Source organism: Anastrepha obliqua, chromosome 5, assembly GCF_027943255.1.
Source record: "Anastrepha obliqua isolate idAnaObli1 chromosome 5, idAnaObli1_1.0, whole genome shotgun sequence".
Classification (NCBI taxonomy): Eukaryota; Metazoa; Arthropoda; class Insecta; order Diptera; family Tephritidae; genus Anastrepha; species Anastrepha obliqua.
In genome coordinates this window covers 119857402-119872949 of record NC_072896.1, presented here as the reverse complement: position 1 = coordinate 119872949, position 15548 = coordinate 119857402, and the positions used below count along the sequence as shown (strand labels likewise).

Here is a 15548-nt window from a genome sequence, read left to right as displayed (position 1 = left end):
CGCACCTGCATTTCTTCAACTAATTAGTTACCGCCACTTGTTAATTACTTTAAAAACCACTTGAAAGCAGAAGAATAATCCAGAATTTTATGTTCGTTTAGGAGGTAAAGATGGTTCTATCGACTGTTTTGAGCTTCTCGAGGCTGATTAGTTTAAATATACCCAGCAAAGCTCTTCGCATACAAAATTCAATTCAACAGCCAATTATGCTTCTCTTTCACCTATAGCTAAAGCACTTTTGGAGTGCATATAGGTTAGGTTAGGTTATACTGGCTGACCGAGGCCACGCAGAGACCATTTTGGTCCATAGCGACACCAGATCAGAGTCCTATTTAGTGAAAATATCCATCACTCAAGATGTTCCCACGACAGTCGGTTCTAACCGGTAACCGGAACGACACGGATTTATATCAACAACAACAACACGACATGTGCGTACTGTTCGCTAGTTTTAGGAGTCGCTCAAATTCCATTTCAGGGTTACATTCTAGTCTTTCAAAACTAAGAGCACCCAGATAGTAGTAGTAGTAGAGCATAGAAGATGCTCCAGGTACATATAATAAAATCTCAAAACAAAAAACTATGTTGATTTTTCATCTCTAAGATCTGCCTGTAAATCTTCCAATGACGCTATGTACTGTTAATTTCTATTGCCCCTTTTAAGGGAGCTGATATTATATTTACATTGGCTGTAAGTAAAATTGTATACCTCAAATCAGTCAGATTCACCAGTCATGTCGTAAACTAAAGGAATGGAAATGAAATTGAAATAGATAACTACAATACTTTTAAGTCTTATCTCTATTTTGCAGACTAGAGGACGTAAGGTTTAATACAATGAAATGGAGTAAAATGTAATAAAAAAGCTTTGCATAAAAACTCTGTTATTAAGCCACGCACCAACGAAGAAAATGGCTGTCGACCATTAGTACAGGTCTGTAGTGTTCCCCATTTTCTCCTCCGGATAGCGATGATTGGAAATGAAAATATTGTGCAAACAAAAGTAGAAAAACATTTTTCCAGACTATCAAATTAAATTGACTGCAGTTTCCATTAGTTTAGTACATTTTAGACTTTTAAGAGATCGAATTAATAAAATGAGAAAAAAGTGCACATATATTGAGAAGAATATGCTCTTCAACACAAAAACAAAATATTAAAAAAAAAATATTAATAAAGAAAATATAAAAAAAAAATATTTAAAAAAAAGTATTAAAGACGAAAATATTATAATAAAAAAAAAATATTAAAAACGAAAATATTACAAAAAATATTAAAAAAAAAATATTGAAAAAAAAAATTTAAAAAAAATATTAAAAAAAAGTATTAAAAAACAATATTAAAAAAAAATATTAAAAACAAAAAACATTTGAAAAAAATATAAAAAAACATAAAAGCTGAAAATATTACGTTTAAATAACAAATTAATACTGAAATGTGTATACAATAATACCACATTTGTGAGACAAAGTTGCTGTAAGTGGAAAAATACTTTTAATGTGAGCTTATTTGCATTGCAATTTATAATAGCAGATTAATTGAAAGCAATTAATGGCATTTTTTATATATGGCACCAACTATTTTTACACTTATTGATTCAGATCTTGATGATGTTGATTTTAAAGTATGAAAAAACATTAAGTTGCATTTTTTTTTCTTCTAATGATTCATAGAATTTCTATGACACATTTTAGGTCAAGTAAAAAGTGTTGAGTATTTTTTCGTTGTATTTCGACCATGAAATGAATACAGTAATAATTATCCGATTTAAATCAACTTTGCACCGCTCTATTCGATACTTTTTGCCATTAAAGGCAATTTCATAATTCCGCGACTAAAGAAATCCTCGCCCCTATAAAGCAGCTGCGCTCCAAAGCACCATTTGCCATGGTAAAAAGGGTTAGCTTAGCTCAGTAGAAAAATTTTATGTAACTTGATTGTAAGCGTTTTTATGAAATCTTTGAAGGAAAATGCCGAAAAAATATTATTAAAAAATAAAAATGAATTAAATAAAAATATAAAAAAACTATTTGACATTCGAGATATTTTTTAAAATTGATTTCAAAATGCTAATATTCTTTAAAAATGTTTAAGTTTCTGATTAAGATAACGTTGTGTAGTAAGTATTTCAGAATATACCGTTATAAATTAACCAATATTTCACATTTTAACACTCACTCATCTCTGTGGATAAGACCGCACAAATTCCAAAGCAAAAAAAGTATTCGACAACCGTTGTTTTTCTTTTATAGTGAATATGTATTTTATATTATTTGTTGTTGTTGTTGGTAAAAATACCGTTAGAATTCGGGACGTAAAAGCAAAGAAACTTCTCTAGATGTAAGAAATTTAATAATAACATCATTACAAATTAGGAAAGACCGGAAGAAGCATAGCACAAATTGTTCAGAAACCAAGAACTACTGTTCATTATACTCGTATCTTAAAAAAATTCAAGACAGAAAACACTTTCCTCGCAAGCTTACGGAAATAGATGAACGGCGAATCGTGCGGGAAGTGAGAAAAGATCCGAAAAGTAATGCCACGGTTTTGGCAAAATTTAGTGAGGAGGACATAGGCGTATCTGTTACTTCCCAAACAATAATAAATGTGCTAAGAAAACATGACTTCCATATGCGATCAGCCAGAAAGAAACCTCACGTTTCGAAGAAAAATAGGAAGATAAGATTAGACTTTGCGAAGGAACACGTAAATAAGCCCATTGAATTTTGGATGGATGTAATTTTTGCCGACGAAAGTAAATACAGGGTGGCTGATGAATTTTGCTACATTAAGAAACTCAAATAACTTTTTTTTTAGTGTATGGAATTCATTTATTTTTTTTTTCAAGTTGAAGGTCATTAAATTTTATTAAATGTAGCTTAACTAGTTTTAAAAATAATTGAATTTAAATGCCCCCATGCTCGTTGACACAAGTGCGGCATCTTAGTAAAAAGTTGTTCATTGCTGCTTTGAGAGTTGCGACAGGAATAGCCGCAATTGTTGCCCGAATGGATTGTTTTAGTTCATCCAAATTTGTTGGCTTTGTTTTATAAACTTCTTGTTTACATAAACCCCACAAGAAAAAGTCAGGTGCACTAAGGTCAGGCGATCTGGGGGGCCAACGAAATTCGGAGTTTCTTGAAATCAGTTTATTGGGAAATTTTCGTCGCAACTCTGTCATAACAGTCTGGGCTATGTGAGACGTTGCCCCATCTTGTTGAAACTACACAGAGTTGAAAGGAATTCTCTTTCGGCGTAGTTCTGGATAGAAAAATTATTTCAGCATTTTCAAATAACGGTCTCCAGTAACCGTAACGGTGTGACCATTTTCTTCAAAAAAATAAGGCCCGCAATACAGCGTGAAGAAACCGCACACCACACTGTCACGCGAAGAGGATCCAATTCCGTCTCGTGGAGTATCTGTGGGTTAGAAGTACTCCATATTCGACAATTTTCTTTGTTCACATTGCCGTTTAAATCGAAATGGGCCTCATCAGACATGAAAAGGCAGTTTAACATGTTTTGGTCTTCTTCCACCATTTGCAGGATCTTCTGGCAAAATTCCAAGCGAATCGGCAAGTCTGCTGCATTCAGTTTGTTAACCATTTGAATTTTGTAGGGAAATAAGTCTAAATCTTTGTGCATTATTGTTTGCAAAGACTGTCGGCTGACACCAAGTTGAGCAGATAAGCTTCTTGTTGAAACCCTTGGATTGCTTTGTATAGCTGCAGCTACAGCAGCGATCGTTTCCTCCGTTCGAACTGGTGGGTTTCGATGATAAGGCCTTCTTGCGACTGTTCCTTGCTCAGCAAAATTATTCACCAGTCTCATTATGGTCCATCTGCTCGGGGGATCGCCGCCAAACATCCGCCTGTACTCTCTCTGTACCAAAACTACGGACTCCAGTGCGTGATAGCGGTGGACTATCCAAATTCTTGTTTGCGTATCCCAGTTATCCATTTTAATAAATTTTAAAGATCAATCTGCAAATTAAAACAAAAATGGAACAGATAACTTAAAAAGAAAAAAAGTTATTCAATTTTTTTTTGGTAGCGGCTTTCATCAGCCACCCTGTATAACCTTTTTGGATGTGATGGCAAAGTTCTGGTGTATCGTACGCCTAACACAGAATTGGAAGAAAAAAATATGGTACCAACGGTGAATCATGGTGGAGGTGGTGTTATGATATGGGTGTCATCAGGTGTTGGCAATTTAGCATTTATTGATGGGATCATGGACCACCGAAAATATATTGATCTCCTAAAGCAAAATTAACAGCCAAGCACAGAAAAATTAGGTCTGTCAAATAGATTTAAATTGTATCAGGACAATGACCCCAACCATAGCGCGATTAATACAAAGCTTTCACTGCTCTATAATTGTACAAAAATAATAAAAACGCTGCCACAGTCCCCAGATCTTAACCCAATTGAACAACTTTCCGAAATCCGAAACCGCAAGTTCTCAAACAAGAACCAGATTAAAGTCATCCTGCAGGAGGAAGGGATCCAAATTGACCCAGAATATATCCAAACATTGACCAAATCTATGCCACATCGTTTGAAAGACGTCATACGCCGACAAGGAAAAGCAACTCGCTACTAAAGTTGGAGTATCATTAATACATTTTAAAAATATTACCAACCTCGAATACTTTTTTTGCTTGCTTCTTGTTATTTATTTTTTAAGCCATGAATTTTTTTAGATTTTTGTTTTGAAATCTCATTTTTTGTATTGAATATTACATTTAGGTTCCTTAATAAAACTTTGTGTTCCTTCCTTTTGTTAAGTTGAACATGTAACAGTTTTTTATTGGCAAAATAATAAACTTTATTACTTATGTCGAATATTTTTTTTGACCGCTGTAAAAAAAGTAAAGTTTTAACTATAACTTTGCAATGTATTGCGCTACTATTATTGCGAACACAGGTATCTGCATGTAAATGACAGAAAAATTAAAACAACTATTTTGCCTGTACGAGAAATCAAGCCTAAAATCTCTGATCGCATTTTTCTAAAGCTCAAAATCTGAAATAAATTTGCAAAAATCTTAGATTGATAATTGAACGCGAACTCCGTGCATGTGACAAACGGCCGATCCAGTACTAGTCTACTCGTACTAGGCATTTTAGTGCAGAGAATACAAATGCATGAGCCCTGCTACTGTAGCGCGAAAATGCAGACAGACATGCAGACACTACTCATAGAACAAACACACATTCATATAAATGAACATACGAACAGACTTAGAAGCACGTGATGCAGACCAAAAACGAAGACGACTACGCCGACGTTCATTTACTCGGCAACCATCAACGATAATCGAACCGCCAGATCGGGTAGTAGACGCACGAAAAGCATTTGTGAATCAAGTAGGTATGGGTGGGTGTGTGTATGTATGCGGCGTCGCAGAGACAAGTGGGTCTACAATTTCATTGGAATTTCAAACAAGTGTCAATCGATGGCAATGAATGCACTGGATGTTTAGCGAATTGAACTTGTGGGTGGGTGGGGACCATGGAGTTTGTTTGGTGACATACACTGAATGGATGGAGAGACTGCCGACTGACTCATGAAGGATTGACAGCAAAAATAGAGCAATAAAAAGCCCCACTTTGTACATACAAGTATATGCGTGGTGATTTCTGAGCTGTTGGAAATTGAGCTAAATAACGAGCAATTAATAAAGAGATGCATAAGTGAGTGATGGAATTAATGTGAAAATATTAATGGGATGAGAATAAAAATAGCAACAAAGAAGTTGAAGGAAGGAAGAGAAATAGAATAAGCAAAATAAAAACAAATGAAATGAAGATATAATAATGTAAATAAAGCTAGAATAAGAGCAAATAAAAGAATTAAGTCAAAACTAAATTAAATTGAGTAAAAGTATATAGCCAGCCAAGTGTGCCATTGCAATCGTAACTTAGGTTGCGACAGAGATGTGAATTGTAGAAACACCGACAGCTGTCTATTAGAGCCGGTTTTGCAGTGCTTTCGGCCAGAAGGGCGATCCGCGTTCTTATTTTCGAGCTTTTTCATGTTAACATCGTTTGTTTTGAACGAATTTTGAAGTTATAAAAGGGATCAAATTGTAGGTATTTTCTTCATTCTGATTCAAAATTAGCTAGCATAAAAACAAAATCCTTTGGGGCCATTATTTATGTGCATGATCATTTTAGTATGGATTTGAAATAAATCATTCGTCAAAACGACAACGCATGACGTTCGTGTACACAAAATTAGGATGAAGTGCTCAAACTCCCGTTAAATAAATATCACATAATCGTAGTTTTAATTGAAATTAAGTTGGAAGTGCAGGGCTGTCTTTCAGATTCAGAAGATTTAAAGGTCGCGTTAAACTTTGACTGTTTTACGGCTCACGGTTTTTTTTTTTCTTTCTCAATGTTTTCTTCTCTCAACAGCTGATTTTTGCTTGAAAAACTTGCATGCAAAGTAAAAAAAATGTTTTTGCGCTCAATAATAAAAGTTACAAACAAAAATTATTAACTGTTAATAATCAAAATAATAGTTTTATGTACAAAAAAAGGTTATTAAAAAATTAAATTGGATGATTAGTTTTGTGCCACCTTGTATAAATAATGTTTAAATTGTATTGAATTTTTGTTCAATTAGCACTGAATTACCGGCACTTAGAGAGATTGAATTATTTCACCATTTCTCCAAGCCAACAGCAAAGTTTTTTTTTTAAATCCAAGCTCAAGTAAATTTTATTTGACTGCTAAAAAGAAAGATAAATTTAACATAAAGCAAGTTTGCAAATTGGCCATAATAACTAAAGATTTATTAAAAATGGTTTTACAATAACTGTTTTTGTTTAATTAAAAATGTTTTTTTTTTAATTTTCAATGCATTTTTTTTTTGTAATTTTCAATATACATATTTTTTAATTTTCAATAATTTGAAAAGAAATAATAAAGCGATAATAACTAGAATTTTATTAACAATGGGGTTGAAATAAATTGTTCTTTTTAATTTTCAATAATTTTTCTTTTTAATTTTCAAAAAAAAATTTTTTTTAATTTTCAATACAAGTGATAATAACTTAAGTTATATTAACAATGTAATTAAAATAATTGTTTTTTTTATTTTAATCAACTTCTTTTTTAATTTTTAATTTTTTTATTTCAATATGTAATTTTTTCCTTAATCTTCAATAATTTTTTTGTAATTTTCAATAACTTTTTTTTTAATTTTCAATATATTTTTTTTAATCTTCAATATTTTTTTTTAATTTTCAATATAAGTATATATATATTTTTTTGTAATTTTCAATAATTTTTGTTTAATTTTCAATATATATATATTTTTTTAATTTTCAATATATATATTTTTTTTAATTTTCAATATATATATATTTTTTTAATTTTCAATATATATATTTTTTTTTTAATTTTCAATATATTTTTTTTAATTTTCAATATTTTTTTTTAATTTTAAATTTTTTTTATTTCAATATGTAATTATTATAGTTTTTTAACTTTTCAATTAGCCTGTTAAAACAACAGTAGACTGGATCAGGGTGGTGAACAATCGAAAGAGGAAATCAAAACTATGTAGATGCGCAGTGAGGAACAGATGGATGCCACTACAAATACACATGGAGGCGCACCACGTGAAAACTGGATTACGTGACTTTGGTCACGTAGTCATTGACCGCAGCGAATCAGCACAGCAGTTAGCCCGCACCTGCGCATATTAGAAGTAATTGAGTGTAACTTTGTAGTTTCTTTACGCTGATAGTTTTTGATAGAAACCCGTCCGAAATTATAAAGGCACCATCAAGCTTGGGCTATTTACTTTTGTATTTCTTAACTCGAATAATTTTTTCTATATAAATATATTTTTTATTCTATAACAAAGACCATAATAATTTTGAGTTGCAAACTTTGTTCAAGATTTATAAAAATTCAACAAAATTCTCAAAAAAAAAACAAAACGAATTTATAAATTTTTAATGAGAATTTTCGAAAAAAATTGGGTAAGCGTTAAATTTTAATATAAAAAGCAAGTTTGCAGTAGTTCAAAATTCTCCTTGATTTGCGGTACGTTTTTCCCCTGAAGTTGTTACGCATTTTCTCCTTTAAAGGAATGCACGCCATGTTTTATAGCGTTTGTTCTCTCTCGTTTTGTTCTCTCTTTTATAGAATATTGCGTCTCTGGAGAGGATAATGAACCTGTTAAGTAGAACAGCTGTTGGGTGTATGAAAAGCGACGCATTCCACATGTCTACCTGAAATGACTGAATAAATGAAAATTCTAGCCCTCAACAACAAAAAACCAAGCCTAATACAGCTGTTCGGAACTTTGTTAAAAATTGAATAAAAAAATCCCAATCAGAAAACTTGTTTGACTTGACGCGTCTTATTAACACATTTCCGTTGTCTAAAGCGACATATGTATATTTACATTTAACGGTACATTAGATGTTATTGACATAATAATCGAGATGATTCGGAAATTTATCACCATTTGACATACGTGCGCATGTATGTTTACCTAATGAGTAGTCAAGTTGATCTCGCATTGTGCGCCTGTAGGTGTTGATGAGGAGAACACATAGTGCATGACACTCTGTAGGAGAATAAGTAGCGGTGTAAACACCTAGACAAGCCAAGTCGGCAATAAATGAGTCATTGTCCAGCGATTTGAAGTTGATTTATGTACATATGTATATACAAACATGCACATATATATAGAATGCGCTTTAAATATCTGCTATAATATAAAAAAAAATTGTTTCTGTGAATATTTGTTTATCATAGCCACGCAACATTACTTATAACTGTCATTGCTGACCGACAGTTTGATGACATAAATTATTATACGTTTCCTCTTCTCTTTGATTTCTTATCGCGCAAGTCAATCTTATAAATGTGGCAATCCTGAAGTATACGAGGGGCGTTCGATAAGTATCAAAGCTTGATTGCCCCGTACTAAATGAGCGCATACTGAAATTTTGTAGATTGACTCAAAAATTGGAACTTTATTGGTAGCCAATTGTAGCAAACGTATAGAGTATTTCCCAAGAAATAAATAAAAATAAGAAAAAAGGCAAAATTTACTATTATTTTTTTAAAAAATGAATGAAGAAATAAAATCGTACAACTAGGCCCGGCATTAGATGCTCTGATTGGTTTGCCACCACTTGATGCTTTCATCCAAGGAGAGGCCTTGAAGGCCATCTGCAGGCTGAAACACAATGGGAACTGGTACGGCCCCTGTCTGGCATTGGAGAACAGAGAAGGCATGGGCGTCGATCCAACGATTCTCTCCATGCCCCTTGACTCCATGCCATCAAGAATCGCACTTGAAAAGAGATACAGTGTAGTGCTGCCAGAGGCTCAGTCGTAGTCAAACTCTGAAAATGAGCCCCGCAAACACTGTTTTCGCATTTTCACGGATGGCTCCAGGACCGATCTTGGCTCCGGCTCTGGGGTCTACGTGGAATCCAGCGGGACAAAACTGCACTTTGCTCTTGGAATGCATGCATCTGTGTTTCAAGCGGAGGTGTATGCAGTTCAAGAAGCGATGAACTTTGTTGTGGAAAAGTGATGGAGAGGCAGATCTATATGTGTCTGCAGCGACAGCCAAACTGCGCTTATGGCCTTAGACAGCCCCCCAACCACATCAAGGGTAGTCGAATCCTGTAAATCCAGGCTGAACTATGTCGGTAGACATAACAGGCCACTAACAAATTATTGTTTTTCATTTTTTTCCGTTTATCTTTTTCGAAATGGTCATTGTTGGTTTTCTCCGTTTACTAAGGAACCTAATCAAGGGAAAAAACTCAATTCTCCCCACAGTTGATGTTTTCTTTCCGATTGACTCATTTCGCAAAGGCTAATTAATCGATTTCACTGAAACATAGCATTTCCTATCGCATCATACGGCGAACTTGACAAGAAACCCGCCATGATTCCCATGAGATGTGTTAGCTTTAAGTTATGTTAAGTCTAGACTAACTGCATCTTAAGTTCGTAAAAATTTTTACGCTACCACTTTTGTACTGCACTGCGAAAAGGTCGTGTTTCGAGGCCCCAATGAAGAGGTCACACCTTGGGGGAGCATAGGGCCTCGACAACAATCTTCCCGTTTCCACGACAGTCGGTTCTACGTTACCGAAACGACCGGGATTTATATCCGGCCAAGGTCTGTCACTCCGTATGTAAGTATGGGGATTGTTTATGCTGCTACAACAAAAACAATAATCTTCCATCGTACACTGTTCTAGGCTGTTGTTTTTGCGCCGTCCCATGTGATGTCTGCAGCAGCTAGCTCGCGCAACATCTCCAAGTAGTCTGTGGCCGATTTTACCGAGATCACACAGGTCAGCGGCGATACCGAGGCGAATTTTGAAGAATTTGAATACTTTTTTTTTTTGGAAAATGGGAAAAGATTCCCATTGAGAAGAGATTACATCAAAATCCCTGGAAGCGTGTATGGCCTACAAACTTTTTGTTTGGTGTTTATTTATTTGAGCTTTATCCCATTTCACAAATTTACTAAGAAGTGCGAAACTAAATTTTTCTTTACTAAATAGAGTACTTATTGAATGACCCTCGTAGATTGCTGCACCAATCTAAGTGGCCAGCATGAAGTTCAATAATCCGTCAACTTAATTGTGACACTTGCAAACACTGATATCAAATTTTATTGTCGGACATTTTAATAAATAAAATATGTTTTTAAGTCAAATAACAGGGATAAATAGATAAGTACAAACTTATATTATATATAGGGTGGGCCATGTAAAATTTGCTTTTTGAATCGGCTATAAAAAAAAACGAATCAATATTTTTTCAAACTTTTTTTTTTATTTTGAAGATTGAACATTGTCATTTATGAATGAAAAATAATATGGTTCGAATGACTGCCACGACTGGCTTTACAGTAGGCCATTCGATCAACCCAATTTTTAAGCACATTTTCGATTGTTTGGGCTCCAATTTCATGAATGGCAACTTCGATTTCGTGTTTTAAAGCATCAATCGTCTCTGGATGGTTCTCATAGTACAGGGTAGGCCATTTAAAGCGGGCCCATTTGTTTCTGAAAAAAAACATTGAAAAAAACATTTTTTTTTGTGTTGATATGAAAAATCATTTATTTTGATTCAAGGAGATTTGTTCCAGCTAGTTTTTGAAAATGATATCCTTCAAATGTTTGCCTCTGGCCTTGATGGCCAAATGTGTCCTTTTTTCGGCGTTTTCCATCGTTTTGGCCCATATTTCGGCCGGTATGGCGGCGATTTCGCGTCGGATATTGTTTTTAAGTTGAGTTAGAGTCCTTGGCTTGTTGATGTATACCTTGGATTTCAGATAACCCCACAAATAAAAGTCCGGTGGCGTCAAATCTGGTGATCTCGGTGGCCACGGAAAATCACCATTTTTCGAAATCAACCTTCCAGGGAACAATGGCTTCAAAAAATCGATTGTAGCGCGTGAAGTGTGGCATGTAGCCCCGTCCTGTTGGAACCAGTAGCCTTCCATGTCATTTTCTTCGATGATTGGCATAACAAAATCGCGTATCATGGCACGATAACGCTCTCCATTGATGGTGACAGAGGCTCCATTTTCATTTTCGAAAAAGAACGGTCCGATGACCATTCCCGCACAAACACCGCACCACACAGTCACTTTTTGATCGAAGAGAGGCTGTTCTTCAACTAATTGAGGATTTTCGGCAGCGTAGAAGCGACAATTTTGCTTGTTTACGCCTCCATTCAACTGAAAATGAGCCTCGTCTGACATGATGATTTTTTGCCAAAAGTCGGGTTCATTTCGAACGGTTTCGACGGCCCATTTGGCATAATCAAGCCGTTTCGGGTAATCAGCCGGGTTTAATTTTTGTGCCATTTGAATTTTGTACGGAAACATTTTCAAATCGATGCGAATTATGCGCCTGAGTGTTGTCCTGGCGATGCCTAATTCCTGAGAACGACGATAACTCGATGTTCGCGGAGCCTCCTCAACACTGGCTCGTACAGCCTCGATATTTTCAGCAGAACGTCGTGTACGTTGTCTGGATGCGTGGCTGGTATTGCTGAGACTACCGTGGTTAATAAATTTTGCGTATAAACGCTGTAAAGTGCTTTTGGATGGCGCACTTTTAACTTTATTTTTTTTTTTAAACGCACGTTGAGTTTTCACAATTGAGAAGTTATTTTGGATGTAAAGCTGAATTATTTCAGCGCGTTCTTTTGGAGTGTACTGCTCCATGGTAAAAATTGTCTTGGACTGACGCTTCCAACGCGCTATGTCATTAGTCGATCTGACGTTCCTGTCAAAAGTTATAGGGTTGCCAGATGGGCCCGCTTTAAATGGCCTACCCTGTATTTGTCCTAACGGCTCCCCACAAAAAATAGTCCAACGGGCTTAAATCACAGCTTCGAGGCGGCCAATTGATATCGGAATTTCAGCTGATTATTCGGTTTTCAAAAACGGTAGCCAAAAGTTCGAGTGTAACTTTGGCAGTGTGACACGTTGCAGCGTCCTGTTGAAACCAAATGTCGTCCATGTCATCCTCCTCAATTTTTGGAAACAACTCGTTGAGCATGTCATGGTAACGCTCGCCATTTACTGTAACCGCGGCTCCTCGGTCATTTTCGAAAAAAAAATGGCCCGATGATGCCGCCAGACCAAAAACCGTACCAAACAGTGGCACCTTGTGGATGCATTTGCTTCTCTACGGTAACGTGTGGATTTTCTGAGCCCCAAATCCGACAATTTTGCTTATTGACGTAGCCACCGATGTGAAAATCAGAAAAGAAGAAGAAGACTCACCACTTTGAAAATAGGTTTTCAATATTTCCCAATTTTGTTCAAGCGTATAGCGTCCCATTTCGTAAATGTCAAACCTTTAAGTAAATTATGAACACATTTGACATGTCATTTGTGTTACCATTCTCAAAAAATAGGTGGTTCAAAAAGCAAACGCTATATGACCCACCCTGTATGTGGTAAACAAAAAATATGAACTAAAAATTGCGAATATAAAAAAAATTTCATAGCTACTTTTGCAACGGAAAACGGTGTCGCTTGGCATTGAATTCACTATCTTTTTATTTTTCACTTTCGATGTTTTTTTTACTTTAAAATTTTTTTTTTGCTTTTTTGTTGATATATTTTTTACTTAATTTCTTAGTTTTTAATTTAACTTTTTTTTTTACTTTTAGTTTCTAATTTGTTTCACTTTTCTTTAAATTCTCTTTTTATTTTATTTATATTCTATTTTAAATTTTTGTTCTCATTAACTTTTTGGCATTTCAATTTTGTTTTTGATTTTTAGTTTATACTTTTTTCCATTTTTTAAACATTGTTTTTACTTTTTTTATTTTATTAAATTTGTTTTTTTACTTTATATTTTATTTAATTTTTTTTTTTACTTTTTATTTTATTCAACTTTTTTTTACTTTTTATTTTTGTGAATATTTTTTTATTTATTAATGGTTTTGTTTTTTTATTTAACTTTTTTTTACTTTTAGTGTTTAATTTTGTTTTCACTTTTCTTTAATTTTTTCTTTTTTTTTAATTTTTTTTTTTTATTATTTATATTTTATTTAATTTTTTTTTTTTGCTTTTTATTTCTGTGTATATTTTTTATGTATTGATTTTTATGTTTTTTGATTAAAACTGTTTTTTACTTTTAGTTTCTAATTTGTTTCACTTTTTAAATTCTCTTTTTATTTTATTTATATTCTATTTTTTTATTTTTTTCTCATTAACTTTTTGGCATTTCAATTTTGTTTTTAGTTTCTACTTTGTTCCATCTTTTAAACTTTGTGTTTATTTTTTTTAATTTTATTTTATTTTTAATTTTTTTTGTCTCTTTTTATTTGTTTTACTTTTTATTCTCGTGAATATTTTTTATTTATGAATGTTTTTATTTATTGATATAATTTTTTTTTCACTTTTAGTTTTTAATTTTTTTTGCACTTTTCTTTAACTTTCTTTTTACTTCATTTATATTCTTTTTTTTTTAATTTTTTCCCCCATTAATGTTTTGGTTGGTTGGTTGGTTTAAGGGTGACCCCGCATCGGAGTGCCACATAGACCGCAAGTTGGGTCCGTTGTGTTGCCCTAGAGCTCATTATTTTAAATGATTTCCCCACCTAACCGAGATTTTTATTGTAGATTTTGGTCAAAGATATTAATTCGTTTCGAAAATTTGATTAATGTTTTTACATTTAATTTTTTTTTTTTTTTTTTACTTTTTATTTTTAATGTTTTTTTTTACTTTTTAATTTTGTTTTCACTTTTTTTTTAATTTTGTGTTATCTTATTTATACTCTAGTTAAATTTTTTTTCTCATTAATTTTTTTTACATTCCAATTTTTTCACTTTAAAAAGTTTTTTTTTCAAGTTTCTTTTTACTGGTTTGTTTTATTTATATTTTATTTTATTTGCATTATATATTTTTTTGTATTTTTTTTACTCTTTTATTTTATATTATTTATATTATATTTTTTTTTTTATTTTTTTTTTTTACTCTTTTATATTATTTTTTATTTATTTTTCTTTATTTTTTTATTTGCTTGGCATTTTTACATTTCTTTGCCTGTTTTTGCAACTCTCCATCCTTTATTTCATGATTTTGTTGACTACGTGTACTCATTACACTAAGTGTTTTTTGTGTACAAAGAGATCCAGCCTACCAATCAGCCAACTGGTATTGATTGTATCGCGCTACCGTTCGTAAACAAATTTTTCATGTTTTTTTTAACAACCAACATGGCAACTAATGTACCACACATAACCGTATCTTATCATTTGATAAAAGCAGCAATGATAACCCCAGAAGGTAAAAGGAAGCAAAAATTGTTTCTCTAAATATTTGCTCACCGCAACAGTAAAACGCATTCCGATGTGTTTTGGAATACAGGCACTTCACTTCAAAAGAAATTTTTAACTCGCAATTACAACAAGCAAATCATTTATTGGAGGTACGAAAAGCACTTAAAAGCAGCATTTGGAGGCTCAATAGGGAAATCAGATACTTCATCTGCTACTGTTGATGGCCTGCACAAGACAAAGGTTGAAAAATGGCAGGCATAAAAAAAATTCGGTCCATAAGATGCAGGTGCAGTAAGACACTGCTAGACCCATTGACTTATTCCCCTTAACTGTTAAAGAAAGCGAATTCCGAAATCGAATTGTGATTGTAATACCCAGAAAAATCGTAATACACTTCGAGAACATTTACTTCTACGATATGTACATACTTTTGTTTAGGGTCTGGAGTGGCCTGGAGATCCACTAGTACGATCAAATATTTCACAGTAAGCTTGAACATATGTGAATATAATCAGAACACTAAATTAGTGAATTTTTCCTTCTTCATAAATTTGTGTTCGTTGGAAGAAGTAAATTTTTGTGCAAAATTCTCGTAATTGGCAGAGTTTCGCCAAAAGGAATAAATACTCACTTAAAAATACTGAAATGGGAGTGTCTACTTATACATCACCTATCTCTTACCTCTACAGATTCTACTTCGATTTATGGCACAAGCTTGGGCTAATTAGCAT

General features: G+C 33.3%; 1 long non-coding RNA gene across 1 annotated transcript in view; it reads right to left on the bottom strand.

Moving 5' to 3' along the window:
- LOC129247981 (uncharacterized) overlaps positions 1-15548 on the bottom strand; it is a 125713-nt gene that overhangs the window by 67998 nt on the left and 42167 nt on the right. The window lies entirely within an intron of this gene.